General features: G+C 53.4%; 1 protein-coding gene across 1 annotated transcript in view; it reads right to left on the bottom strand.

The window, feature by feature from the left end:
* The window catches only part of Ptp4a3 (protein tyrosine phosphatase 4A3), a 33078-nt gene extending 17849 nt beyond the window's left edge, over positions 1–15229 (bottom strand). Inside the window, exon 1 of the mRNA XM_057792619.1 lies at positions 15161–15229. The gene's annotated coding sequence lies outside the window, so the exon portion shown is untranslated. The remainder of the gene's footprint in view (positions 1–15160) is intronic.
* Between the last annotated feature and the right edge of the window lie 12015 nt (positions 15230–27244).

The following is a 27244-nucleotide window of genomic DNA, read 5'->3' as shown; positions in this document are numbered from 1 at the left end:
CTTACTCTGCCAGCTACCACACAGTCTTGCCTAGCCTGACGTCTGGCGGCGGAACCTACTCCTCACAGAGAATCACCAGCTTGGACCTCCAGTTGGCTCCCTGCTACCTATCCCAAGTATGAGCTGTGTGACATTGAGTGGCACCCTCTACCTGTCTGTGTTCTGTCTGCTCATCTGTGAGATGGATGCTCTAGAAGCCTGGTTCTGATGGAGATGCCTTCAGTGTCCAGCATCTAACAGACCTCCTCCCCCCTTTTCAAGAGCCCTGAGAACTGAATCCCTGGACCTGACTCTAGAGCAGGTCCCCACTAGGGCTGAGGACCCACATTCAGGTTGGTATGCCTCCTGCGTTCTCCAGGAAACAGTCTAAGTAACTTTCTTCCTGCAGGACCCCTAAGAAACCTCATTCTGGACATGGAGACCTCAGGGGAGAGACAGCCAACAGGCTTTCCAGCATGTCTGACACCAATTTAAGTATGGTGAAATGATCTAGAGGCCCAAGGCAGCAACATCAGACTAGTCACTCAAGGCCCCGCCCTTGATACTCAGCAAGAAGGCACTAGCCATGGCTCACTGCTGCCCATGCCACTGCTTGGTCACCTTGCCCAAGCCAATAGGACCAACTTCCCACATGCATAGAAGGAGTAGGTCATTCAGCAAGCCCTGGGAGGTGGGCATGAACACTGAACATACCGGACCCCGACCGCCTATACGACCTACATAAACACCTTCCCAGCTTCCAGGATTGAAGGGAAAAATTCCACCCGGCATCTGGGGACCAAGTGCAGGCTGGGCTTGCTGGGACGGACCTGCAGACACTTGGTGAAACACTCACATCCTGGGCTGTTCCTATGGGTCGCAGCAGGAGTGGTTCAGAGGCACCAACACCAAGTTTGAGGCAGATAGGGAGTTATGCACTTGGGGGGCTCCCAACCCAGGATCATAGAGCAGGAAGGACCTGGTGTCCCGATAATAACTCTCAGGGTAAGCTGGGACTTTTGCTCCCAGCCCAGGGCCATAGAGCAGGACCTGGTGCCCTAATAATGGCTCTCTGGCTAAGTTGGGACTTTTGCTCCCGGCCCAGGATCATAGGACAGGAAGGACCTTGTGCCCCGGTAATGGCTCTCAGGGTAAGCTGAGATTTTTGCTCCCGGCTCAGGATCAAAGAGCAGGAAGGGCCTAGTGCCCCAGTAATGGTTCTCAGGGTAAACTGGTACTTCTGCTCTATTTGGCATCACTGTGGCTGAGCCACTCACACGTCAGCCAGACTCTGCCGAGGCTCCCAGGGATCCAGGGCAAAGCCAGGCAAAGACTTGTAGAGGCAACACAGTTGACATCTTGGGGACCAGGAGCTAGGGACACGAGCCCTAGCTGCTCTTGTCATGGCTAGACTCTGGGGACCCACAGGGTAGACATACAGAAGCAAGTACCTGCACTGATCACAATGACAAAGAACAGGTTCCCCTCATGGTTCCAGACTCCCCACTGTGTTCACTTCAAGGTCCTCAAGCAGAAGGACGGCAGCACCCCAGTTCCTAGCACCAAACCTCAGTTATCTGAGTCCTATCACAACTACTAGGCAAAGCCAAAGGCACTTCAGTCCTTTCCCAAACCCCTGAACACGAGCCCCTAGGCAAGGCTGTTTTCAATGCCTCCTTTTCCATAAAATCCAATAACATGGAATTCACCACCGTATTTTACTACTTTTGTTTGTCTGTTTGAGGCAAGTCTTGGTAGCACAGACTGTCCTGAAGCTTCCTAGCTGAGGCTGGTCTTGAATTCTTCCTACCTCCAGCTCACAAGTGCTGGGATTCCAGGAGTGTACCACCACACCTGACACATGCTGACCATGTGGAGAGCCTCCCTCTGGGTCCGGTATGCCAGGCACAGCGATGCTCATCTGTAACCTCAGCAATTGGGAAGCTGAGGCAAGAAGATTCTCATGAGTATGAGGCAAATCTGGGCTACACAGTAAGTTTCAAATCAATCTGATCCAAGATGCTATCGATGATGATGATGATGATGGCCTGGAAGATGATTCGATCAGGAATGTGCTTGCCACACAAGCATGAAGATCCGAGTTCTATCTCCAGCATCCAGTGAGAAGTGCGGCGGCATGTGTTTGGTTTCCTAGCACGTGGAAGACAGGGACGGGCAGATCCTGGGGTCACATGTCAACCAGCCCACCCAATTGATGAGCTCCAGGCCAGGGAGAGACTCTGCCTCAGAAAACAAGGTGCATGACTCCTGAAAGACTCACTACACTTAAGGCTGATCACTCTGGCCTACACATATACCACACATGCACACACGCATGCACAACGTGCATACCTACATACATTCAATACAATACAAAAGTGTCGCCGGGCGATGGTGGTGCACGCCTTTAATCCCAGCACTCGGGAGGCAGAGGCAGGCAGATCTCTGTGAGTTCGAGACCAGCCTGGTCGACAGAGCTAGTTCCAGGACAGGCTCCAAAGCCACAGAGAAACCCTGTCTCGAAAAACCAAAAAAAAAAAAAAAAAAAAAAAACCAATACAAAAGTGTCCGGTGCCATGGTTGTTAGTTCAGTGTTAGGCCGTCATCGCCATTCCCCAATTCCAGAACACCTTCATCACGACAGAAACTTTTCAACCAAGTATGGTGGACACACCTGTAATGCCAGCACTCAGGGGGCCAGCGAGACGGCTCAGCAGACAAAGAGGCTTGCTGCAAAACCTGATGACCTTCGTTCAATCCCTAGGATCCATGGTAGAAGGAGGAAAACAACTCCTGAAAGTTTTAATCAATAAATCAGCCAATTAGTCAATCAATGATTGAGTAAATAAATTTAACTAAAAATTGAAGGGGAATTTTGCTTTAAATCCTAGCGCTCAGGCAGGTGAGGCTGGAGAACTGTTGCCATTCTAAGGTCAGTCTCTGGTACACAGCAAGACTTTAAAAACGTAGGAGGGTTGGGGCTGCAGCTCAGAGGCAAAGTACTGGTAGAGAATGTGTGAGGCTCTGGGTACCACCGCGCAGCACAGAGAGCAGCCACAAGCGCTCATTCACCTCTTCCCTAGGCTTCCATTTGTGGTTCCCTTTCCTGGGCTTCTCAGTAGAAAAGGATCTCTCATGAAACCACTGTGCTATCTTTTCTTCTGAGATCTCTCGTCTACCATGCCAAATCTTCACTCCTTCCATTAGCTGAGTAACAGTCCACTGTAGGAACACACCATGTTTTATCTAGTCCTCAGCTGAAGAACACTTCGATCGTTTTGAGTCCAAAGCAGGAACAGTGCTGAACATCGCAAAGGTAGGGGAGGTGGAGCATGCCTCCATGTGTTCTATGTGTTGCTGGGGTCCAGGAGCCCTGGGACAGACACACTGGGAGGGACCATGAAGCCTGGGACTAAGTCTGAGCAGGGAAGTGGGTCATGGTAATAGGGGCAAGATGACAGAAACCAGCCCAAACCTAGGGGGCACCTGGTCAGCCCCTTTCCTAGGTCTGGTGGAATTGTGGCAGCATGCAAGGGAAGGTGCGGACTGCTGCCACTAAAGAGACACATGGTAAACTAAGGGGAGAAGAGGTAGGGGCTCTGGTTGACCACTAAGCAATGGGGACCTCGGGAGAGTCCAGCTCTCTCCCCTGAGGAGAGGAAATGTTTGTCTACGCATGGAAAAGCTGCAACACACTTGGACAAGTAAAGCAAACCCCAGGGCCAGTTAATGAACTCATTTGGACAAAACCAGAAGCAGACAGTGCTGGTTCCTGGTGGAGTTTGGCAGCTGACTATCTCTGGCTGAAGGATCCTGAACACTGGGTTACGAGGGAGCAGAGGAGACTTGGCCAGTCACCACTACACGTGCCGGTCACTGTCTGCTCTCATAGGCCTTCATGGAGTCTACCCAACTGTGTAGTGGGGTAGGCATCCCCAGGATCAGCTCACTGTGGGACTGTTAAATACACTCCAACAAGACAATGAGAGACAGGCCATCCAAGGGTGGGTGTCCATGGGGGGACCCAGAAGGAGCAAAGGCAGCAATGAAAGGCCACTGTGAGATAAGAGAGTCAGCTTGGGCCAGCACTCGGCTCTCAGAGACACCACTGGTACCAACAGTCCTCTGGTCTTCATCCAGGATGGTCCCAGAGTCCAGCACAAGATGACGCCACAGCTCCACACAGAGGGTAGCTGGGAAGGGGGACAGGTGAGATGCGAAGTCAACCGCCTGAGGGCCAGGCCTCTGGAGGCAGGACAAACTGAAGTCTGGCAGCTCCCTCTGCTATCCTAGGTCTTCCGTCTTCTCCGGCACACTGCAATCAGACCCTGACCTCCTCTGCTTAGTCCTCCAGCTGCCCTCACAACCCGGAAGGAAGGCCCCAGAACCTGCGGCTATCCTCTGGCCTTGGCCTCCCTCCCATCATGCAGCTCACCTCTTTGGACCTGCCTCCCCAGCTGGGTCTGCAAACTGCCAAGCACGGTGCTACCTCTGGGCCTTCACAATGACCTCACTGCTCAGTGGTCCTCTCTGTTTCTCCTCCTCAGCACTGAACCTCAGGTCTGGGGACTCTTGGGCTAACACCCATCCATCACCATTGGCTGACCTGTGATCACCGCTCTTTCCTGTCACTCGGTCTCCCCACCGAGCGAGAGCCCCACTGAGGTCCTGTGCTTGTCTACCTGATTCTGAGCATCACACCCAGTAGGTGTTCGCTACATATACAGGTGCAGGAAGTGCCCAGTGAGATCTAGGAAGAACGGAGACTACTACCCGGTATACCAGGCCTGGCCAGGGCCTTGTGGCCAGTGAAGTAGAAAAGGGACTTTGGCAGGCTTGTCCCTTTCCACCAAACCTCCAAACCCCAGAGCCCGAAACAAAGATAGGGACAACCTAAAGTCACTACTCAGGACCCCTAGAGAGGGAAGGCTCCAACCCCAGGATGCCCTCACCAAGACTACCCATGGTCCCCCAGAAGACAGAGCATGTCAATAAAGAACCAGAATCACCTATGTTCAGAAACACAAAGCAAGGAAGCTGAGTATACAGGACCAAGCAAACCAAAGTAAGAATGCAGCTGGCAGAACCAGGGTGTCAACACAAGACTGCACCATCAGACTTGGGCAGCAGCGGGGACCATACAGGTTCCCCAGGCACTCCCATTCCCTAACTGCTGGGGGCCTGTTCCTCCCCACATGGGCTGTGAGCAACAGCTGTGCTAGTCCCTAAAGCTTAGACAAGGAGGTCCCTGGCATTTTCTGTGCGTGCCCGGTGACTCTTCAGCAGTCTCTAGTTAGTGCTCGGTGGGGGCTGGCATTGGTGAGGAGCAAGCATTAACCAGTACTCCTAAACGCAGTGTTTCCTACGTGACAAAGGGCCGGTGAAGAGCATGGGGCAGGCAGACTTCTTATGCATCTCCATCCTGGCTGCCTCCCTCTGGAGGCCCACCAGGGTCCCTAAGATTGCAGACTCACCCTGGCAAAGACCTCCTGAGCGATGTCTCTGGACCCTTTAGGAAGCACACTGGTCACGGACCTGCTGAGATGCTGCGAAGGGTCAGGAAGCACACACCCTCCATAGACCTCCCTGGCGCTGTACTCCACTGCTCTCCCCTGAACCTTTGAGGACCAGGACCCACCTGTCTACTGCCACGCTCCTAAGGATTGCATGGTATATCCTGCAGATTTTCTGAGTGTTGCCTTCTAGCCTTGCACACATGCCTAGGACCCCACACCAACCTAACTCTGTCCACCCCAATGCCCGTTTCTTGGCAGTCCAATGGAGAAGTGGAGGGAAGATCCCCTAAGTTGTGGTATCAGTGGGGTTTACCAGGAAAGCATCGTAGTTAAGGTGGCTCCGTCCCAGTCAAGCTGGCACTAGTGGAGTTAGCCTTACCCTGGGCTCCAGACTCCCAGCCCAGAGGCTAACACCTCTTCCACTGTGCTCGATGCCAATGCTTCTTGGCCACGCTTGGGGTTGGCTGTGGTTTAAACACTCCCGCCCATTCGCTGGGACTTCCAGTACATCTCAGATTCACTCAGTATCTCGTGGGAAGGCAAGATTGACGGGCTGAGCCAGCGTTGACCCCACTCTGTCCCTCTGGCCTCGCGGAGACAGACAATCCTTTTCCAGTCTTGCCACAGTCTCTGAGGTGGGGTACTCTCAGCCCAGCCAGGGTTGCATGAGGTTGGATCACAGGATGGAGTGTCCCCAGCGTACACAGTAGATGCTTTGAACCTGCCAGTGGCCCTCCTGGGACAGTCAATGGCCACTACTGTGCCTAGGGACAGCTTCTGTTCCCACCCAGACTGGTCCAGTCTCCCTCCAAGTTCTCATGTTCACTTCCTTCAGCACAGGACAGAGTCTCGGAGGGTACTTATCTGGGAAATCCCAGCACATCTAGGTCTTTGGACTGGGTCTTAAGCCATAGCCTGCCCAACTGGGAAGGGAGGATGGGGAAGGGGAGAAACTGAGGATGAGGAGGCTGTACCTTGACCTCCCTATAGCTGGCTGGGGCAGGGATGTGTGACCCCAGGGCCCACCCAACTCCCCAGGGCAGGAGGGAAGCCAGGACAGGCACTAGACTGCCAAGAACCCAGGCCACAGGTCCCACAGGGTTCAAGGTCCCTCCTGGGGCAGGGCAGGCCTAGCTGGCAGTGTCCGTGGGAACCATCCCCAGGTCCTGTCAGTCACACTGAGGCCAGCTACTATACAGTGGAGCTGCTACGAACGCCAGGGCATCTGGACAGGCATGGCCTGTGAGGCAGAAGCTCAGGCCCCTAGGCCTAACCAGCCAGGTGAATGACCAGACAGGAGTTCTGGAAAGACTGAGAAAGGGGCAAAGAAGGATCTGCAGGGCCTAAACCACAAGGACTGGTGCCATTTGTGCCTCCAGATCTGTCTGCTTCCCTCTCCTCTACCCCCAGGCCAGTGTCTGAGAAGTCAGCTTTTCACTCCCAGGGGCCCCTTCCCTCCCAAGGCCACATCCTCTTCCTGTAAGATCTCTTCAGTGTCTAAACTACTCCTCCCCCACGCAGCCTCCACCTGGTGGTCTAGACACAGTAAAGAGTCCCCACCAGTTCTCAAGACCCCACGCACAGCACAGACCACGCCTGGCTGAAGTCCAAGGACCTTTCGCCTGTATCCTGTTAAGTCTCAGAAGCAGGGGCTACTGGGCTTCCTCTGGGTGGGGAAGTGGTGTGTGGGGAGGGGACGGATAGACAGATTGCCCCTGGATGACTGGCTCAATCCCACTCCAGCCCAAACACCCAGCTCCCAGCCCTGCCTAGCTCTGTTCTCCTGGCTCCCCGCCCGCCTTGCTCTACCAGGGGACTCCATAACACAGACCCTAAGCCACTGGCTGTCCTCACAGGCCTGCAGGGGCCCCTGGGGACAGCCCTTCCGGTGACTTCCTGCCAGGGAATCTGGGGGAGGGTAAATAAGCCCTCCAGATGGCTTCCTGCACTGGGTAGTCGTGGGAACAGCGGCTAGTGGGAGGAGACAGAGGCAGGGAAGCCAGGAGGCCTGCCTGGCTTCAGCAGAGGCCACGCAGTGTCCCCAAACAGAGGCTTCACACCTACTGACAGGGAAGGAAACTGAGGGCCTGAGAGTCAAATGACAGCAGAGATCAGCAGCAGGGTCTCCTGTGAGCTAATCACATCCTCCATCACTGAAAGAACTGGAGCCACAGCTGTGCTGGGCTCCTCCCACACGCACCTGGAGGCTCCCCTCTCTGGCTCAGCATAAACAAAGAGCCCGAGAGCTAGGTCAGACCACTCACTCTGCAAGGGTATACCAACAATGTGCCTTCCGCCTTCCGCTTTGCACAACCACTTCCCAACTGTGCCACCTGCAGGAAGCCAGCCCCAGACGGAGGCTTCCCACCTCAGAAAACTGGCTGCGGTGGAGCCGAGTGGTAAGAGTAGCCACTCCCAGGTTACCTTGAGAACTAAAGAGGTACCCCCGAACTAGTATCCACCAACCCAAAAGAGCTTAGCAAAGACCTGTCCAGGTAATGTGGACTGCACCCCACTGGCCCCTCCCTCCACACCATGACACCACCACTGCCCAGAAGCCCACCTGACTACTTAGCAACAGGGTGTGTGGGACCCATCCTGCCACAAAACCTCTAGGTCATAGAGCCATATGTATCAGGAAGGCAATTGCTACCCCTGTAATCCTGCTCAGTTTGTGAGGGTCCCTCTAGGACAGGGCTACCCCTCTCTACTTTTCTATGAAAAATGCAGCTTCAGGGAGACCCGGGGAGGCAGAACAAGGCCAAGGCCTGTAGCTTCATCCTCCGTACAGCAGTCAGGACAGTAGCAATGGTGCAATGTGGGCTCAGGGCCAGCAGATGGGACTAAAAGACTCACACAGTGCCCAAACGCACGTCCCTAAGCTATCCAGAACGTTCGTTATAAATGGGGAGGGGGGAGGGGAAGCAGGCAATAAACAACAATCCTTCTAGACCCAGGGACCAGAAGCCTACGGTCAAGGCCATGGGAAAGTCCGAGCGCAATGCTGGCATCCTGTTCCTGTAGGGCTGAGCATTCAAGGAAGCTCTTCCCTAGGCTGTTTACAACAAACGTGCCCAAATCTACAACCTGACCCATGAATGGGGTTTAACCGTTGCTCTCCTCTGTGTGAGCTCTGGAACCATTGTAGGGTCTACACCAGCCCCAAGAGCATCACCTGACAGAAAGGGAAATCAAAGCACCAACAGCACCTCCACAGGTCACAGGCCTGAGAGAGAGAGCAGGTGCGTGCCTGCCTGATAACATCCAGTTCAGTGGAGCAGCCCAGCGCAGGTAGCCAGGAAAGAGCTACCCAGGACAGCTCTGTACTGACATGGCACCATGAGTCTACTATGGGGCCTGTGCTCCACTCCAAGCTCCTATCTGCAAGTCTGAAAACTGAAGCCAGGAAGGGCAGGGCAGGCCAAGATCCATCCAAGGTCAGTATATTCAGAGCTGTGCCTATGTTCCCCAAGGCCAGTGGAGGGGGCAGGGACATCACTGGGGAGGGACAACCGGGAGTCCTGGGCACCCCTAAGCTCTGCGCAGCAATTCCCAGCACATGTTGGGCCTCTGGGCAGCCAGCCAGAGGGAAACTGACCCTGGAGGAGGGGCCGCAGTGCTGCCCTGACCGGGAGATTAGAGGGAACTGCTTGCCTTGGCAGAGTTTCAGGGCCAGTGGGCATTGCCAGAGAGGGCTGCCAGAAAGTAGAAGCATCCTCTCTGGGGCACAGGCAGCGGGGACCAGCAAGTGACACTGGGAGCCACTGTAGAAGCCATGATGGATGGGACAGGGGGGCTTGATCCCAGATGGGACAGGGGATCCTCCAAACACAGCTGAACTTCTTCTGGGAATCCTGAGTCACAGGAAGGCTTAGGCCGAGAGCAGTGGGAGCCCTGGTCCCATGGGAAGGGGACAGGACAGGCAGGCCTGCCTGCTGCAGTTGGCCCACCTCCTCTTCTGGGCCAGCCCTGGCTTTGAGTGTGTCTGGTAAACCCAAGGCCTTGGGAACGGACTTCCATAGGATTCCACAGATCCCAGGAGGGAAAAGAGATAAGAGAAGCTGGGGAAAGAAGATCCACAAGACGCTACAGAGGGGAAACTGAGGCCTAACAGGAGCCTTCTAGTTAAGTGGTCATCTCTCACGTCACTCAGAACTAAAGACGAGACTGGGGCAGCCTGGTCAGCTAGACCTATAGTACCCTGACCCCGATTTCTCTTTGGTTTGTTGTTGTTGTTTGGGGGTGGGGGGTTTCTAGGCAGGGTTTCTCTGTATCTTTGGAGCCTGTCCTGGAACTCTCTCTGTAGACCAGGCTGGCCTTGAACTCACAGAGATCTGCCTGCCTCTGCCTCCTAAGGACTGGAATTAAAGGCGTGCACCACCGCCCAGCCTGACCCCGATTTCCTCAGTCAGACCTGTGCCGGCTTACCAGTCCTCAAGTCATTTAAAGCCTCCTCCAGATGCCTCACTCCCAGGGGCCTACAGAAATCCACTGCCCACAGGTCGAGCTCCAGCCCACCAGCGCTGCCCTAGAGTGCTCTGCAGCTCTCTCTTGCTGTCCACCACTGATTCTAAGGAGAAATTGAGGGACGGAAACACAGTCCTCTGAGGTCAAGGGAAGCCAACCTTCCACCTGACGCCACCTGTGGAAGGCTGTTAGGCCCCTGGGGGTACGTACCTCAAGCCGTACGATCAATCAGGGATGTGTCCAATACACAGCCAGTCATGGGTCTGGTCCAGCCTTGGGCAAAAACGGGGATCCTCACCTGAAGGCCACCCGCTAGGGAACCTGAACCCTAATCCCACCTTCCAGACCCTGATCACTGACCCATTCAGCCCCTTGTACCTGCTAGGACCCAGTAATCTCTGCCTGTGCCTCAACCTGGCCCTGTCCAGGGGCTCCAGTCTGGCACGTCCACGCAGGCCTCTCTTTCCCTCCCTAGTCTGCACGGACTACACAGGCCCCGGAAGAGCAAGCAGCAAAGGTGAAACTGAGCGGAGTTAGGATAAAGGGCAGGTCAGCAGGAGGGGCCATGTCTAACTCAGGGCTGATTTCTGGAATATATTCTCCTAGACTCCTTCTGGCCCCAGTGCCAGAGGGTTGCAATGCCTTGCCGTAGTGGCCCAAAGGTCCCTTCCTTTAGAAGGGCAAACAGCAGTCTGGAGAAACTGGGCGAGTTACCCCACTGTGGTGCCCAGACCTGGAGGTAGGATCCCCCTTTCGAAACACTCACCCCGAGCCTCACATCACACACACCAACACCCCCCACCCCAGTTCTATCCCCCTAGAGATCTAGGTTATGGGACCTAAAAGTCATCACTACCAGGAGCCATTTAACCTCAGGATGTGACAGTCTTGATGAGCCACACCTCAGGTTCTGCAGCAGGTGAAGGACGGGTCCTATTGTGGCAGACATGGCCCAGGACAGTGTCAAGAAGAGCCCAACACCCCGTAGGCCTTCCATACACTCTGGCTAACATAACCCCAGAACCTGTTTCACACTGCTTTGTAAAACAGACTATCATTCCTGCCTCCCCAGATGACAGTGACCCAAGACATTAATGCTGGCCCTGAGGTAGGGGGACGATGGCAGGAATGTACACAATGGCTCACTAGGGTGGGAAAGGCAGAGCTCAGAGGCAACCCACTGCTGGGCACCAGCCTCAGCGAGCAAACTCCTGTCTCCCTAGCTGTGTCTAGTAGATTCTCCGTAGTCTCAAAACAAGGGTCAGGCCCCTAGCTCAGCCCATCAGCTGAAAAGTAGCTATAACATGTGACTGAAGAGATATTGAAGTCATGTCCAAACTGGTCCAGCCCAGTTAGGGTCACCTGCCCCATCACTCTGACCCAACCCTGCAAGTGTGACCTTTACCTTCCACATAGGTACACCAGCACATCACGGACAGCCACACTGTGGGCACTCACACTCTTCATGGACAAAGAGAACCAAGATGCCTGCTGGGAGTTCAACTGTACATACCCGGTAACCTTGGAGCTGCCTGTTCCTGAGGTCTCCAACCAAACCGTGAGAACCCATGGCCTTCCACTAACCCTTCCCCAGAAAGCACACACAGTACCACAGCGGTGGGCCTGGGCTCTAGCCCTAGACGGCAACGTCCAAAGCCCTGCACAACCAGCAGGGTGCCCCAGGCACATCCCTATACCTCTAGGTCCTACAGAGCTGTAGGACCAGATAATAACCCCATAACCTGGGTGAAGGCATGGAGAAAGATGTCTAAAGGGCCTTGTGGTCACCACCAATGTCACCAGACACTACTAAAGAGTCCCCTCCTGTACTGACACCTTCCCCAGCACCTGGCCCATGCAGTGATCAGAACCTGAGCTTCCACACCGGGCCAGTAGGCTTGCTCTGGGCAGGGCAGAAGGGATCTCCTGCAGCCGAGCCAGGGTGGTGTGTGGTCTGCAGTAAAGACCACACAGCTTCATTCCGACTCCTCCGGCAGACTCCACATCTGGGACAGGCATCTGTGAGGCACCAGGGCCTCTTGTGGGAGTGAGACAGGCAGGTGGGCACCAGGGGGACCATGTGCTCTAAACTTCAGGGAAGGGTGGAGCTTTCCAGGGAAGGTGACTGTGTACACACTGTCACCCCAGGGTCCCTTTCAAGAGTTCTGTGGAAAAAGACCTGAGAACTAATGCTCCCAGGTTGAGAGTTCCAAGCCGCATGAACACCAGGTGGCCAACAGACGCTTCTGCATCATTACAGTGACAGCAGAGAACCCCCCCCCCAGGCTACCATTTTCACGAGACCAGCAGCCTGTTCCTTGTCTGAACTATCCCTGGCCTAACAGCCTTGACCCAACTCAAAATGACTATGGTGAGGTTTTGGTGTGCCGGCCTGAGGCACCCCTTGATAGGAGACACACAAACTCGACCAGGAGAATGCCTCTGGAGCCTTCAGAACCCCACAGCCCCGTTCTCTCCCTCAGACCCTCATCTGTGCTTCATTACCCTGTTCACTGTGATATAACACGGCGTGGGGCTGAACTTTTGGTGGCCCCAGGACCATCAGGAGTCCCCTCTATGTCCCCTCCCCCCCACTACACGGCCAATTGGGAGATATAAGGGAGGCTTTTTACATGTACACTGCCAACCTAAGACCAGCCCAGTTCACTGCACTCCAGATCTGTAGAGGATCCATTGGTACCACACCACGCCACAGCCCTCTCCCGAATACAAGACCTCCTCTTGATCCCAGAGGAAGTGCTGGGTGGCCCCTATTGACTGAGCCTTATACCCGTCTTCTGAGCACATATCTATGGCCGCCCCAATCTTACAGGAGCCAAAACTTCAAGACTAGATCGGTCAGAAACTAGGAAGCCAAGCCGAGCAGTGGTGGCACACGCCTTTAATCCCAGCACTAGGGAGACAGAGGCAGGCAGATTTCTGTGAGTTCAAGGTCAGCCTGGTCTATAGAGTGAATTTTAGGACAGCCAGGGCTACACAAAGAAACCTTGTCTTGAAGAGAAGAAAAGAAAAAAAGAAATGAGGAAGCCAGCTCTGGGTTAGGCCCAGCCTCACATAGCTACACACATATGGATGGTAAAGGGAATATACAGAGACCAAAGGAACAGGACAGTAGCGGTGGCTAGGGTGGAGTGTGTGGGCTTCTTGTAGGAGGCACCCTCACAAGGAACAGGTGAGAGGGCAGCCCAGACAAAGGGTCCAGCACTGGCTACCACAGCACACAATCCCATCACAGCCATCAGGGTCCAGCACGGGCTGCCATCGTACACAATTCCATCACAGGTGTCAGGGTCCAGCACAGGCTGCCATAGCACATATCCCATTATAGGTATCAGGGTCCAGCACGGACTGCCATAGCACACAATCCCATCACAACTATGGGGTTCAGTTCTTCGGGAGCAAGGCAAGGCCTGAGGCGTGAGGAAATAATCATTGATCCACCAGCTCCAGTCCCAGCAACTCCGGGCTCTGTCCCTGGACAGATGCAGACAGACGCCAATGGGACACTACTTCACCTTCCTAGTGCATCATCATCACCCCTGGGCATCAGAAGGCTTGTGCCACCCCCAGGCCAGCTCTGTGTACGGTATCCCGACGCCACGGCAGTGAGGTCAGGCAGGCCGCTTGGCAGCACTCACACCCCAGGGAACTCGCCAAGAGTCTGAGGCACTGAGTGCCAGCTTCACCAGCCAGAGGTCCTCCTGTCATTTCCAGACCACCGCCACGCAAGCTGCCTGCAGGCCTGAGGAAGAGACCCTTCTTCGGCCCCCCTTCTGCTACACCAACCACACGGGCTGGCCACTCTCAACCAAGCCCTGTGATGGCAGGAGACTGGGGAAAGTTCTCCCCAGTTGGTGGGGAAGAGGTCCTGGCGGGCTCCTGTTTCAACAGCTACAATGACCATCTATCCAGACAGCTTACTTGAACTCTATCCATCAGCCAGCACCAGGGTCCTAAGCCTACCATCAGCACCTCCAAGTCAAGCACCAGGCCTGGCAAAGACAGGGGGCCTAGTAAACATCTTGGGGTGGCCAGCTCCTTCTCAAGGGGACATTTAGGAACATTCCCATGGTCTTAGACCAGCCTCCCATTCACAGTAACAGAGCAGGAGCAGGTGGAAGGAGCCCCTAGGCCTGCTTCAGTGCAGGCCACAAGCTCCACGTTTTGTCCACGCTCCTAGCTGCAGTTCAGGCAGAGGAAGAAGGCTTTGATAAGGCCCCGTCTTAAGGGTTAGAACTAAGTCCACTTCTCCGGTGCCTGGATCATCTGGGGACTGGGGTTAATAATCTCGTGGGAGGATTTAAGGCCACAGGCACTGTGTGCAGTGACTTCTACCACCCGAAGAGTTCACTACACTGACTTCAGCACCAAAACTGTTTCCTCCAGAGCATGCAGCCAAAAAGAGGTGCACCACTTACCCATGGGACACAGCACACTGTGACAAGTGGCCTGGAACCCACTCTGCCCCTCAAAGATGGAGCCACAGGGATGGTCACTCTACCTGCCTTGGGGTTAAGCACGCCACCTAGCTCATGCTTGCCGCTCCAAGCCAGAAAACCCCCGAGTCCATCAGGAGTCACCTGCTTAACCCGGCTGCACTGCACCTGGACAAGCTGCAGCAGCACCCCTGCTCCTGCTGCAGCCCCATGGATAATGAGGTGCTGTCCATCTGGCCTGGCCCAGGATGCCTGAGTCAGGACTCGGTCCCTACGGATCCAAGACCTTGTGCCCAGTTTCCAAGGGTGACCTGCTGACATCCACGCGGGAGACAGAGATGGCTATGGAGTCCTATGCTCCAAGCTATGCAGAGAAGGAAACTGAGGGGCGCCCCAAATCCTGGGTAGGGATCTTGGGGAGGATGAAAACCGGGCAGATATTGGGGGATTTTCTGCACCCCTAGAAACGGGAGCAGAGTCACCCCTTCCAAACCCATGCAAGTCTGATCCACACACCGAGGAAACAGCTGGCTACGCGTCCCCACGCCTGGCCTCCCTGCGGCTCCGGCCCTGCACGTGGCAGCCACTAGCCGGGTTCACGCAGGGGCGGCAGCGGGGTGCGGCCCCCACCAGGAGCAAACACACAGGCCGGAGCTCGCTCCCGCCGGCGCGGCCCCGAGGCGGCGCCCCCGCCGACGGCCCCCTGCGCGCCCCCGCCCGAGCGGCGCGGTGGAGACTGACCTGGCGGTCCGGGCGCCGGCGCCGGCACAACGCGGAGGGCTCGGCAGGCGCGCGCACAGGGACGCGGCCTCAGCGCCGTCAGGACGTGCGCGCGCGGGGGCGCGGCCTCGGCGACGCCGTCTTGGGGCGCGCACCGGGTCACGTGGGGGCACAGCCCAATGGGAGCACCCCTGTGCAAGCTGTCGCAAGCTCGCACATCTCTACCAGGCCTGGGGGCAACCCCTAGGCACTGACCTGGTCTGTTCTTCAAACCCTGACACCTAAGCATCCCAGACTAGAGAGCCTCCTCAGAACTTCTAGAGCCCCCTACTTTCCCATAGGTCTCGTAAAGCAAAGTCCCTCGCACAAGGAAAAATTGGCTGGTGCAGGGGCCAGCAGGCAACAGTCATCAAGCCTGGGGATTTATGATCAGGTCGAGTTTGAGACCCCTTGTGGTAAGCGGATTCTGGGGGTAGGGCGCTTCCGAGAACAGGCTGAAAGACTAGCCCCCTGCCCTGATTGTCCCCTGCCTCTGTGTTAAATAGACTGTCCACCCTGTGGAACCTTCAAGATGTGCCCTTCAACATGCCACACCCACCCAGTCCTGTGCTCTTGTACCAATGCCAACACCAATCCAGTCAATCAAACTTCCCGATTGTTCTCTTCCCTGCGCCAAAGACGATCATTCATCCATTCTTCCTCAGTGGCAGGAAAGACACCAGAAAGCTAACATGAAGACCTTCTGTGCATCATCCTGTAAGGACACCATGAAGGACAGAAACCCCATCTTGTCCCTAGGCCACCTAACCGAGTACTTAACTGCTGTCATCTCACCCTCTCCCAAAGCTCTTCCCCAAATAAGTCAGTTGCCTTCACCTCTCAGGACCCTCAATGTGGTATATTTCATCAAAGATCCACAGAGAGGTCAAGGCAAACCGGGCATATCCAGTCTGAGGTCCTAGGAGAAAGTCCATGGTACCAGCTCTTCTGTGAATTCAGTACCTGTTTCAGCAGCTCACAGACCATCTCATCACAGGGCTGTGTGTCTTTGAGTTGCTGGTTGTTTGGTTTTGTGAGACAGGGTCTCTCTGTGTAGCCTTGGCTGTCCTGGAACCGGCTCTGTAAACCAGGCTGGCCTTGAACTCAAAGAGATCCACTTGTTTCTGCCTCCCAAATTCTGGAATTAAAGGCGTGAGCCACCACTGTCCAGGAAGTTGCTGATTTTTGAGACTTGTGCAGTGCCTTCCTCCTTACTTTCCCCCTACACGTTCCCTCAGCTCCTACCCAAAACCTCAGGTGTTTTATCCCAGTATTTGTGCTGGGGACAATGGGTTTGCCTTCCATTCAGCCTCTGGAAGCCGTGAGTTCCCATCCCACCCAGGCCCTGGAAGCCAGTGGCCAGAAAGGAGACACAACTAACCTGATGGAGTCCAGCCCTTGCTTCAGACACTTGCTGATGCCAGACCACGTGTTCAAAGCCAAAGTTCCAAAAGTTCTCCTCCTTCCGTGGAGGAAGCTCTGCAACCCTGTTTTATAGATTTCCCGGCAGAAGCTCAGGGGATGCAGAGTGGAGAGTCAAATTCAGACCTAGCTAACCAGTATCTGCCATCTGCTATTAGTGGACTGGAAGGTCCTGGGCATGTGGGAGGGATGGAGAAATCTTGAGGTTTCCTAAGGGAAACCTCAGGCTGTCTTATTCTATACAATGAATGACAAGATGAGGGTCGGGCAAGGGGAAGGTAGAGGCTGAGTCAGATGCTTCCCAAATTCCAGGCGCAGAGCTGTTCGCATAGGAGCTGGAGATGTGGACATAACCCCCTGAAATCATCCTGTCTCTCTGCCTTAGACCTGTCCCAGAGCTGCCTGCCCCCAGGGGCAACAGGCTCAGCAGATTAGCTCAAAGGACAGGGATGAGGTCAATGCTAAGTGGATTTCCAGGAAGCCACCTCCAGCCACCAGGCCTAGCCCCAGGTCAGCAAGTCTTTAAAGGAAGGGCCCTGGCTGGGGAAACGCTGAGCTAGCCATAGGATGTAGGCTGATGCAAGGGAAGTGACTTTTGAGCCCCCTCCTTGGGTTGTATGATGTAATCTCTGACTTGGCTCATTTCCTCCAACCATAGAGAGGGTGGTAGTAACAGTTATAATCCTAGGGTCATGGAGAAGATCGAGCAAGACAGCATGGCCCATATTTGCTTTGTTTTCCCTGCCCAAGACACACCCTTTCAGTGTAAATACATAATAAGGCTGCTTCCTGAGGACAGCCATGAGCAAAAAGACAGAGTTTGTGGTAAAAGGAAGGGGGGAGAGAATGCAGAGAGCATCCAAACAGAATGAGAAGCCATCATGAGGCCAGGCTCTGGACCACATCCTAATTAGCCTCGGTGGCTGTAACCATTCTCAAGAACACAGCCCTTCCTCACTGGCAGAGCCTATCACCCCTCTCTGATGGCACTGAGCCCCAAATGACAGAGAAGTGACCACAGGCCAACCCCCCACCAGCAGGGAAGTCAGTAGAAACACATGCCAGGATCTTGTCCTGCTGCCCAGGGGTATCCTCAGTCTCCTGTCCTGCTACCTTGTGGTGTCTGGAACATGTGGCCTGAAGTTTTATAACCAGGGAAGCTTCAGGAACACACCTGTGTGTTGATGTCCTCACTTCAGGATAACTCATCTGAAGCCAAATCCCATCGCAGGTTCTGCTGTGAAGGGGGCAGAAGACAAGAAATAGAGACAGCTGGAGGCAAGCCAGGCCTTGGGGCATCATGGAGGAAGAACTGTAGAGACGGTGCTTGTGCGGCTCACTCCTGGGTGTCCTGTTGGGTAGCTGGGCCACCGCCGTGATAGCGCACAGTTATCTGTGGTGTAGTTGTATGGTGACTATTCACCATGGCGAACAGCATCCAAGTAGTCTGAAACAGCCAAACTGTGGTAAGCTGGAGGGAGGCGGCCAAACAGATTCATTCTGGCCTGGGATCCCATGCTAAGCAGATAGCCAGCCAGGGCTCAATGGATCATCTGTGGCATCAGCCTCCAAGACGGAGTCTCAAAGCCCCCTAGGATATTCCCTCTAGGGATATATGGGTTTCCTTACCACTCAGAGATCAATGTATTCCATAAGTCAAGGGGAAGACTAGGCGAGAAGCTGAGATGCCCATGTGTGATCAAGAAGCTCAGTGTCTTCTGTTGGTCCCACTGGCATGAAAAAGGAAGCAGAGAGCCCATGAAGGCTGAGACTGAACAGGTCCTACAGCAACATGGCTGGCTGTGTGGGACCAAGATGCTTTCATCCCCAGGATACGATGGAAGGCGACTGGTGTCCAAATGGAGCTCCTGAGACTACCAGAGCAGATGGCAGGGGTTGGAGTCATCAGAGTTTGCGTCTTTTCATAAAGAGTGACAGAGGCAACTCCCTTTGTAAGCTTAGAACCTTCTGGCTCCCAATGACACATTTGTTGAACACTGTAACAGGCTGCCCCATTCAGGATATAGATGGGAGCCAGGGATCCCACTCAGACATCCCAGGTGCAGCAACCAGGAGTCTCTAAAAGGACATATGGACCTAGGCCTCAGAGTGGACCATCTCAGGTGTCAGGTCTTGAACAGAGGCCTGCCAACTGGTAGACACAACAGATAAGCAAAAAAGGATGTGCGAAGGCCAAGGATAGCCTCTTAGGAAGGAAGCTGAGACTCAACAGGCAAAGCATGGGTACCCCAGAGAGTGCCCTGTGGTCAGGGTGCCCAGAAAACAAGAGGGGTACCTTAGGGGAACAATATTGCCTCCTTGAGGGAAAGAGACAGGTGTGTCCCTACATCCAACCCTACTGGTCCCCTGACCTCATCTGGCACCTGCCACTGTCTTTGGTCACTCCAACACCTGGAAGACCCCTTTGAAGAAAGCTCCTGCCAGTGATGATGCCAAGAAACGAAGTTGCCCACTAAATGCCACCTTCCAGGGTTAGAGTCAGACATGGCATGTTAGCGCCCCCTTGTGGGGGTTGATCATGTGGGCCATCCAAGCAGTGGCTTAACAATCCTGGCGGAGCAAGCAGTTCTGTGATTCTGACCCAGAATCTTGTGGTTTCAAAAATCTCTGAAAGAGTGTGGAGGGTCTTGACTCAGGAACACTTGCAGCCTGCCTCCTGGGCTGGCATTTGAGGACAATGACAGACAATATGTTAGCACAAGGTCCCTACCACCGTCTAGTCAGAACAGGAGGTCACAGTGCAAGGTCACAGACCACTTTGGCCCCAGGGCACGCCACCACTCCAAGCACCCACTGAGATCCAGTCCATTAACCCCAGAACCCCAGGCTAGACCTTACTCAGTCCTCTAAGGCCGACCAGTGACAGATTTAACCAAAAACTGTGGATACTACATAGCCAAAAGAAGGCCCTGAGGTGTCAAAGAGTCTCTACCTGCTCCTGTGGGCTCCCCAAGCACCATGCAGTTCTCTGAAATTCAAGGTCCAGCTTGGAGCAGGTGATAGAGAGGGACAGAAACAGACCCCAGTTAGGTCTTAGGAGTCCAGTGTTTGAACAGCAAAAAAAAAATCCAGTATCTTCCTGGGCGATGGTGGCACACACCTTTAATCCCAGCACTCAGGAGGCAGAGGCAGGCGAATCTCTGTGAATTTGAGGTCAGCCTGGTCTATAGTGTGAGTTCTAGGACAGCCTGTCTGAGAGAGATAGAGATAGAGACAGAGACAGACAGACAGAAGGAGGAGAAGGAAGAGGAGGAGGAGGAGGAGAGAAAGAAGAAGAGGAAGAAGGAGGAGGAAGAGACGAAAAGTCACCAATGGAGTCATCAAAGACAGTGACAGGTGCCAGATGAAGCCAAGGGACCAGGCAGCTTGGATGTGGGAACACACACACCTGTCTTCCCCTCAAGGAGGCGCCATTGTCCTCATAAGATCCCCACTTCTTTTTTTTATATTTTATTTATTATGTATACAATATTCTGTCTGCGTGTATGCCTGCAGGCCAGAAGAGGGCACCAAACCTCTTTACAGATGGTTGTGAGCCACCATGTGGTTGCTGGGAATTGAACTCAGGACCTTTGGAAGAGCAGGCAATGCTCTTAACCACTGAGCCATCCCTCCAGCCCAGATCCCCACTTCTTTTCAGGGCACTCTGACCACAGAAAATAAAAGTCCAGTATCATAAACCTCATGGCCAAAAAAGTAGAATCTCTGGCCTGGGTAGAGACCCCCATTTTGACTGAGCCAGATCAACACAATAACTTTGGCCAAAGGACCACCCCTAGGAAGGCAGGCTCACCTTAAACAAAGCTAAAGAGATGAGAAGAATAATTTTTCATCTAATGAGATAATGCAGTTTTCCTTCCCAGAATTTCTTCTCCAGTGCAGAACTTATCAGGCCACAACCATGCAGCTTTGGAAGCCTGCTCACTAGGTACACAGTTTCTCCTTTCCTATCTCCTTTCTAAGCATGCTTTCCTGACACTCTGTGCTTTCCCAACATCCTGGGATGTCTTACTCTTTCTCTAAAGCCTCCCTCCCCTCCAAGCAGCTGCTTGTCCACCATGTGGCTGACCTCCATGGGGCTCCAACTGCGTGGCTTTTTCCTCCGTGTTCCTGCTCTGGGCAGCTGCTGAGACTCACAGCTTGCCTGTTCTAGGTTTTGTTTTAACTCTAATGAAATTGTCCTCAAACTTCCACTTGAGTTTTTCTTACATTATTTTATGAAAGAGACCCCCCATTTTCCCTTTATCCCTGGAATCTCCCCAGGGCAGTCTTAGCTACTGGTAAGTATAAAGGGGCTGGTCAGCCATACCCCTGCACCCCCATCCACAGGGACCAGAAGCCTGGAAGATCTTCCCCATTCAGAACTCCTAGGTGACAGGGGACCAGATGTCAGCTAGCGACACTATTCTCTCACAGTCTATATGCCACAGGCATAGCCTGCTCTCAAGTGATGCCCACCACATACACATCAACGAGACCAGAGTCAGCACCCCCATGCTGTCCACATTGGTAAGGACATTGAGCCCTCATGTTGGAGTCAGTGCTGGAGAGGGAGGTACTCACAGGAAATCAACAAACACACTGGGCTTTAAGAGTGAATGGGATCAGATCTGTCCAGGATTGAGAGGGTCAGAGTGTCTCACAGTAGGGTCCTCCAGTGGGTCCATAGAAGGGGACCTTAAAGAATCAGGGATCAGTGACTGAGATGGGGGCACCCCGGCCATCCACCCGGCCCCACTCACCTCATCACCTTGGTTCAAAAGGCTCTGCCTCATACCATTCAACCCTCCAAGAACACACCACTACATGTCAATGCACAGGTGGAAATTCCCATGTGCTCAGTCCCAGCCACGTGACTTTGGACAGGACACCTGCCTCCCTGAGGTATGTTCCTCTCTTCTATAAATGTCATGTCTTGGGTGTATACACAAAGGAATCTAAGTCAGTGCATCACAGAAGCACCTGCTCACCCGTGTTTACTGTCCATCAGCTGCAGTAATGGAGTCACAGCTGAATGGATAAAGAAGTGTGGCATTGGTACACAGCAGAGTTGTAGTCAACCATGAAGAAGAACAAACATGTCCTTTGCAGGGGAGTGGAGATCATCTTGTTAAGTGCAATAGCCAGGCTGGGGGTGGGCGGGGGGGGGCATAAGGGGAGGTGATGAAAGTAGAAGCTGGCCTATCAGAGTACAGGAAGGGAACCCATGGGGAGGGACAAATGTGGGTAATAGGAAGACAAGAGGCAATCAAAATGGCTTAGATGCATGTATATAACTGACATAAGGAACACACTACTCTGAGAATTAATAACCACAAAAAAAAAACTGGAGGGGAAAATCTTTCAAGAAAAAGAAAACCATGTACAAAAAAAAATGGTCTTTCAACTTCACAGAGCCACTGTCCATGGTCCCTGATGTGCCCCACGCTCAGACAGAGCCAGCCCTGGCCTGAGCCTATCAGCCAGCCCACAGTGCCTGACTGGGGAAAAGCCTGCACATCTAGCCACCCCTCCCCCTTTGACCCCAGCATGTGGTCGGAAGGAGATGTCAATTAAGGGCCCTTCAATCAGACCACAGCCTGGTCTCAGAGCCAAGACCTCTCTACTCCAGACCAGGAGAACAGCCCTGCTTCTGACTTGGAGTTTCCAGTCCTCCACCAACAGTAACAGAGAATCTGTAATTTGGTAACAATGAAAAACAAAATTTGCTGTTAGATTGGTTTTTTTTGTTGTTGTTGTTTTTTTGTTGTTGTTGTTGTTTTTTTTTTTTTTTTTTTTTTTTTTTTCTCTCCAAGTTAGGACAAAGTAAGTCTCTGAAATGGCCAAGAGAAGCAAGATGCAGGGGAGAGGGAACATGGAGGACTGGTGACGGGATCATGGTCCTATGTCCCCTCCTGTCCCTCAACGAATAAATGAAGGAAGCTGATGGGATTTCCTGGTGACATTCAGACAGACTGGAGGGAAGAGCAGAAAGTCGTGAGGATTGGGGTGGCACAGAATGCCTCAAGCTTCCACAGCAGATCCCACGGAGGACAGAGGAACAGATGACCAGAAGTCCATGGACCAGGATTAGGGAGACCTGTAGTACCAACAAAGGAGCCCATCAGACTGTGACTGCCGGGTGTGGGTACCTCCTGCTCTTTGGGAAGACAGTGGTTCTGTCTCAGGGAACAGTGAAGCCCCATCCCTGGGACAGGGCTACAGGAATCCAGAAGAGGACAAAACTCAACCTTTGGCCTCTGAAGCCTGAAGATGCTTCCTTCTCTCTCCATGCCCAAGCATGGCATTACTCCTCATTCCCATCTCCTAAGCCACCAGCACCCAGCATTCAGGGACAGGAACTGAGGGAGGTCAGATGTGCAATGCAGAGACTCAAACCGTGAGCCTTCTACACCTGTAAGCATTGGCCACCAGAGGGCAGCATGACTCTCCAGAGCCCTGGAGTCAGGAGGGACCCCCTCCATGACACACCACTGTCCCCAACAGAGCAGCTGACCTCCTTCTGCCAAGCCTCTTTTGGGGGAGCCTGAGTCCTTGTTTCCAGGAAACATGGACCAGAGAGTAGCAATCTCTGTCATGGGAGGACCCATGCATTTCTGTCTGTCAAGGTCTCATGTTTGGTTTGTTGTTGCTGTTGTTGTTTGGTTTTTTTCAAGACAGTGTTTCTTTGTGTAGCCCTGACTAGAACTAGCTCTGTAGACCAGGCTGGCCTAGAACTCACAGAGATCCACCTGCCTCTGCCTTCCAAGTGCTGAGATTAAAGGCTTGTGCCACCACTGCCCTGTGGTTGGTTAGTTTTGTGAAACAGGATTTCACAGCCTCAAACTCATGCTCCTCCTGTCTTAGCCTCTTCATAACTAGGGTTGCCCTGTGCTGTCAGTCAGTGGGTTCAAACTGGCCTATTCCTTGGTCTGTGAGCTTACAAGTATGAACCATAAAACACTGTTCACCAAGAATATCCATGCAGTCATTGGTTTCAAGAAGGCGTCACCAACAAAGCTTGGGCATGAGCACCCAGGATCATCCAGTATCATCTAAAGATGGTTCTTGAGTTAACTCATGGCTTTGGGTGACATTAGCTTGGGACGCATTGGAGGCTTCAAGTCACAGGAACGGTGCCTGTAAGGTACAGGAGCATGAAGGGGGTCTGCTGGCATAGCAGAGTGGGGTGGCACCACACAGTTGGCATCCTAACAGGATGTCATGGGGCTGCATGTGCCATCTGATATGCCTTACTTGGCATTCCCCAAAAAGTGGGAAGACCGTCAGGGGCTGGGGAGGGGTGTGTTAGTCATGGACCTGGAGTTATAGCTGGCAACTGCTGAGTGTCCATCGTGTGCCAGGCTCAGAGCCAGACTCAGGGCCAGACACATGTCCTGCCTCATCTTTCCTCTCTCCAGACAGAGCAGGAAGCATCTAAGCAAAACCAATCTCTGAGCTCCCCATTGCCACCTAAGTTACCCACCTTCTATACTTGGGTGACACTGTGAGAAGGAGCTAGGGCAGAGCAGAGGCCGGGGACCCAGCGAGCTCAGGCTAGGCCACTGTCTTCTCTGACTCAGAGGAAGCAGATGAAATCAGGTTCCAGAATTTAGCACCGAATGAGTCAGTGAGCACCCTGCCCTGAGAAGTCACCAAGCTCCCCCAGAGAGACTCGGTGGCCAGAAACAGAGCTTTCCCTGCGGAAGCCAGATGTGCTTGCCCTCCTGGAGATTACAGCATCAAAAGTTTTGGGGGACAGTTTTCCTCGGAGTCAGATTGAGGTACAACAGGACACAGTTTGGCTTGGGATGCCCTCATCTAGCTTCCAGCCTGATGCAGACAGAATTCTACTGGATTATTGGGCCCTGACCTTTGGACTGGCTGAGGAGGTCTAACATGCACCCCTGTTTTAACAGATCCTCTCTCCTTTTTTAAATTGATTTATTATATATAGAGCATCCTGCCTGCATGTATCCCTGCAGGCCGGAAGAGGACACCAGATTTCATTACAGACGGTTGTGAACCACCATGTGGTTGCTGGAAATTGAATTCAGGACCTCTGGTGAACAACCAGTGCTTTCAACCTCTGAGCCATCTCTCCAACCTGTTCTTAATAGATCTTCTCTTGCAACTCAGCCCTGTGGCCTTAACACATTGCAGCTACTCCTGGAGAGATGAGGAAACAGAAGCAACAGAGAGGTAAGGTGCCCAAGGTCACACAGTCTGGAGGTAGGGATGACAAATTGTGTATCCTACACTCAAGCCACATTCACCCAGTAAAGCCAAGTCCCTGCGTGTCTGCTCTGTTCAGAGCTGGGAAGCGCCCGATGCCCCATGCCCAGTGGCTCATACCTCTATCTTCACAAAGAACCAATCCCATGCCCCCTCCTCCAAAAAGCCTGCCTGGGCTCTTTCCCCTTAACATACTGGGAACTAAGAAGATTAGAGCCACATCTCAATTCTGTTCCTGTCCTTCAATGCTCCCTACCTTAGGTCATCTTTGTGCACCAGAGACAGGTCTGGACAAGCCCCAGAATCTTCATGTCAGGCGGGGGCCTGCCTCATCCACCTCCTTCCTGCCCTTGGATTTCCTATGACAGATCTCCGTGCCCATGTAAACACCAAAGGCAGCAGGAGAAGAGTCGTCAGCAGACCGTAAACAAACCTGCTCCGGAGATGAGGCCCAGGCAAGCTATCTGGACAGGGTTGAATCCCTGCAAAGTTTACAGTGGGAAAAAGAATTATCTACAAGGATTGAGGAACTGTAAAGACGCTTGTTGATGAATGAGACCGATGGTGTGTGCCCAGAGGATGCTCACAGTTGCTGAGAGGTGATAGCAGTTAAGCCAGGGTCCTCTCTAGTCAGCATCTCTGTGTCCAGCTCAGAGTTCGCCCTTCCCCAGCCTCCATCTGCACATCAGAGTCACTGTGGAGCTTCTAGGGAAGCACGTGCATCCAGTGTTTTCTCCATTGCTTCCTGTGCTGGACCAAGGTGCCTGAGGGCATGTGGATCCTTCCAGCCACAACTACACAGTACAGGGGCCCCACTGAAGACCGTCCATCTCAGATATCCTCCCACAACCCCAAATGAGGCTGACTTCATCATGCAGGGGGAACTGAGGCTAAGCGACTTGCTTCTTGCTTCCCCGAGCGTCTCCGCAACCCACTCACTTCCTCGTTATCTCCTCCATCAGACCAGAGTCCTCAGGCTTAACACAACCAGGCTACACAGAGAAACCTTGTCTCAAAAATAGAAAAAGAAAGAAACCAAAGAGGACAGGTAGATGGGAAGTCGGGTCTCTTTAGGCTGATTGTTGGTTTCACACAATGGGAGACTGGGTTCTTGGTGGGTTAAGTTCACCCCAGGCCTGTGCGTGGACCCTTCACACCCACAACTTGTTTCAATTCATCTTGGAGCAGCGTGTCTCTTACTGTAGTAAATGTATTCCTAACCCCTGTGGGGTCAGACTACTGTGGCTGACATCGGTGTGGCAACCTCCTGGATTTGTGGTCTGCTGGCCTCTTCCCACCACAAACCAGCTTGAATGCCCCATAGAAAGAGGCCTGAGTCACAGGGTCCAGGATGATGCTCAGTGCGGCCATGAGGTACTTTCCCAAAAACAGAGGAAGGGCCCGTGCAAAGTCATCCTCATGGGACAACAGACCATTTAGTGTGACCCTCACCATCAATAGAGGCCCACGGCCACTACTTTCCTGAAGTCACCTGGGGCCAGGAGCTGGCTGGGTGACACACGTTGCCTGCTGGCCATTAGAACATACCTCAACCATGGGGGGTTATCTGACAGCCTGGAGACATGCCTCCCTGCCTCCTCAACTCCTTCCTAGCCACCACCGTCCAAACATCTTCTAGGCCTGGTCTCTGTCCTCCTGACATAACCTGGAACTCTGTGTACCAGGCTGGCCGTGAACTTGCAACGGTCCTCCTACCTCAGCCTCCCATGCCCTAGGATTGTAGAAGAACAATACCTGAACCAGTTAAACTATGAGTTGTGCTTCTGCTCCCAAGCTAAAATCTGACCTTTGCCACATACTGAGCTCTTCTCCTGCTCATACTCTGAGCCCTGATCTTGATTATGCCCTGAGTCCTAAGCCTGGTCACAAAGTAAGCCTTGTTCTTATTTGCACACTGAGCCTTGGTCATGCTCATATATGGAGCCTTGGTCCTGACCACACACTAAGCTCCTGTCTGGATAATATTCTGGACCCTGATCTTGCTTATGCTGAGTCTTGACTCTGTTCAAACATTTATCTCTGATTGTACACTGAGCCTCAATCCCTGTCACTGCATGAGTCTTGATCCTGGTCATGCAGTGAACACCTGTCACAGGTTGAGCTCTGACCTTCCACATTGCCCCTGGAGGTCACCAAGACAGAGGGGTCTCTTATTTAATCTCTTTCCGTTGAGCCAATTGAGGCTCTACAGCTGGAAATTGAGCCCTGGTCTTAGACTTCCTTCCATCAGGACCTCATGGAAGAGAAGGGAAGAGAGGAGAGGGGAGCAGAGAAGAAAAAGAGGCTGGCTCACCTGAAAAGAGAATTAGGACCCCCTGACGACACACAGAGTGCTTGTCCTGGGGCTACTTGTCCATGAAGCTAGGGACAGAAAAGGTCCCTGACTGG

This window comes from Chionomys nivalis, chromosome 17 (assembly GCF_950005125.1).
Source record: "Chionomys nivalis chromosome 17, mChiNiv1.1, whole genome shotgun sequence".
Taxonomy (NCBI): domain Eukaryota; kingdom Metazoa; phylum Chordata; class Mammalia; order Rodentia; family Cricetidae; genus Chionomys; species Chionomys nivalis.
The sequence above is the reverse complement of the archived record's forward strand: the minus strand, read 5'-3'. Positions and strand labels throughout refer to the sequence as shown.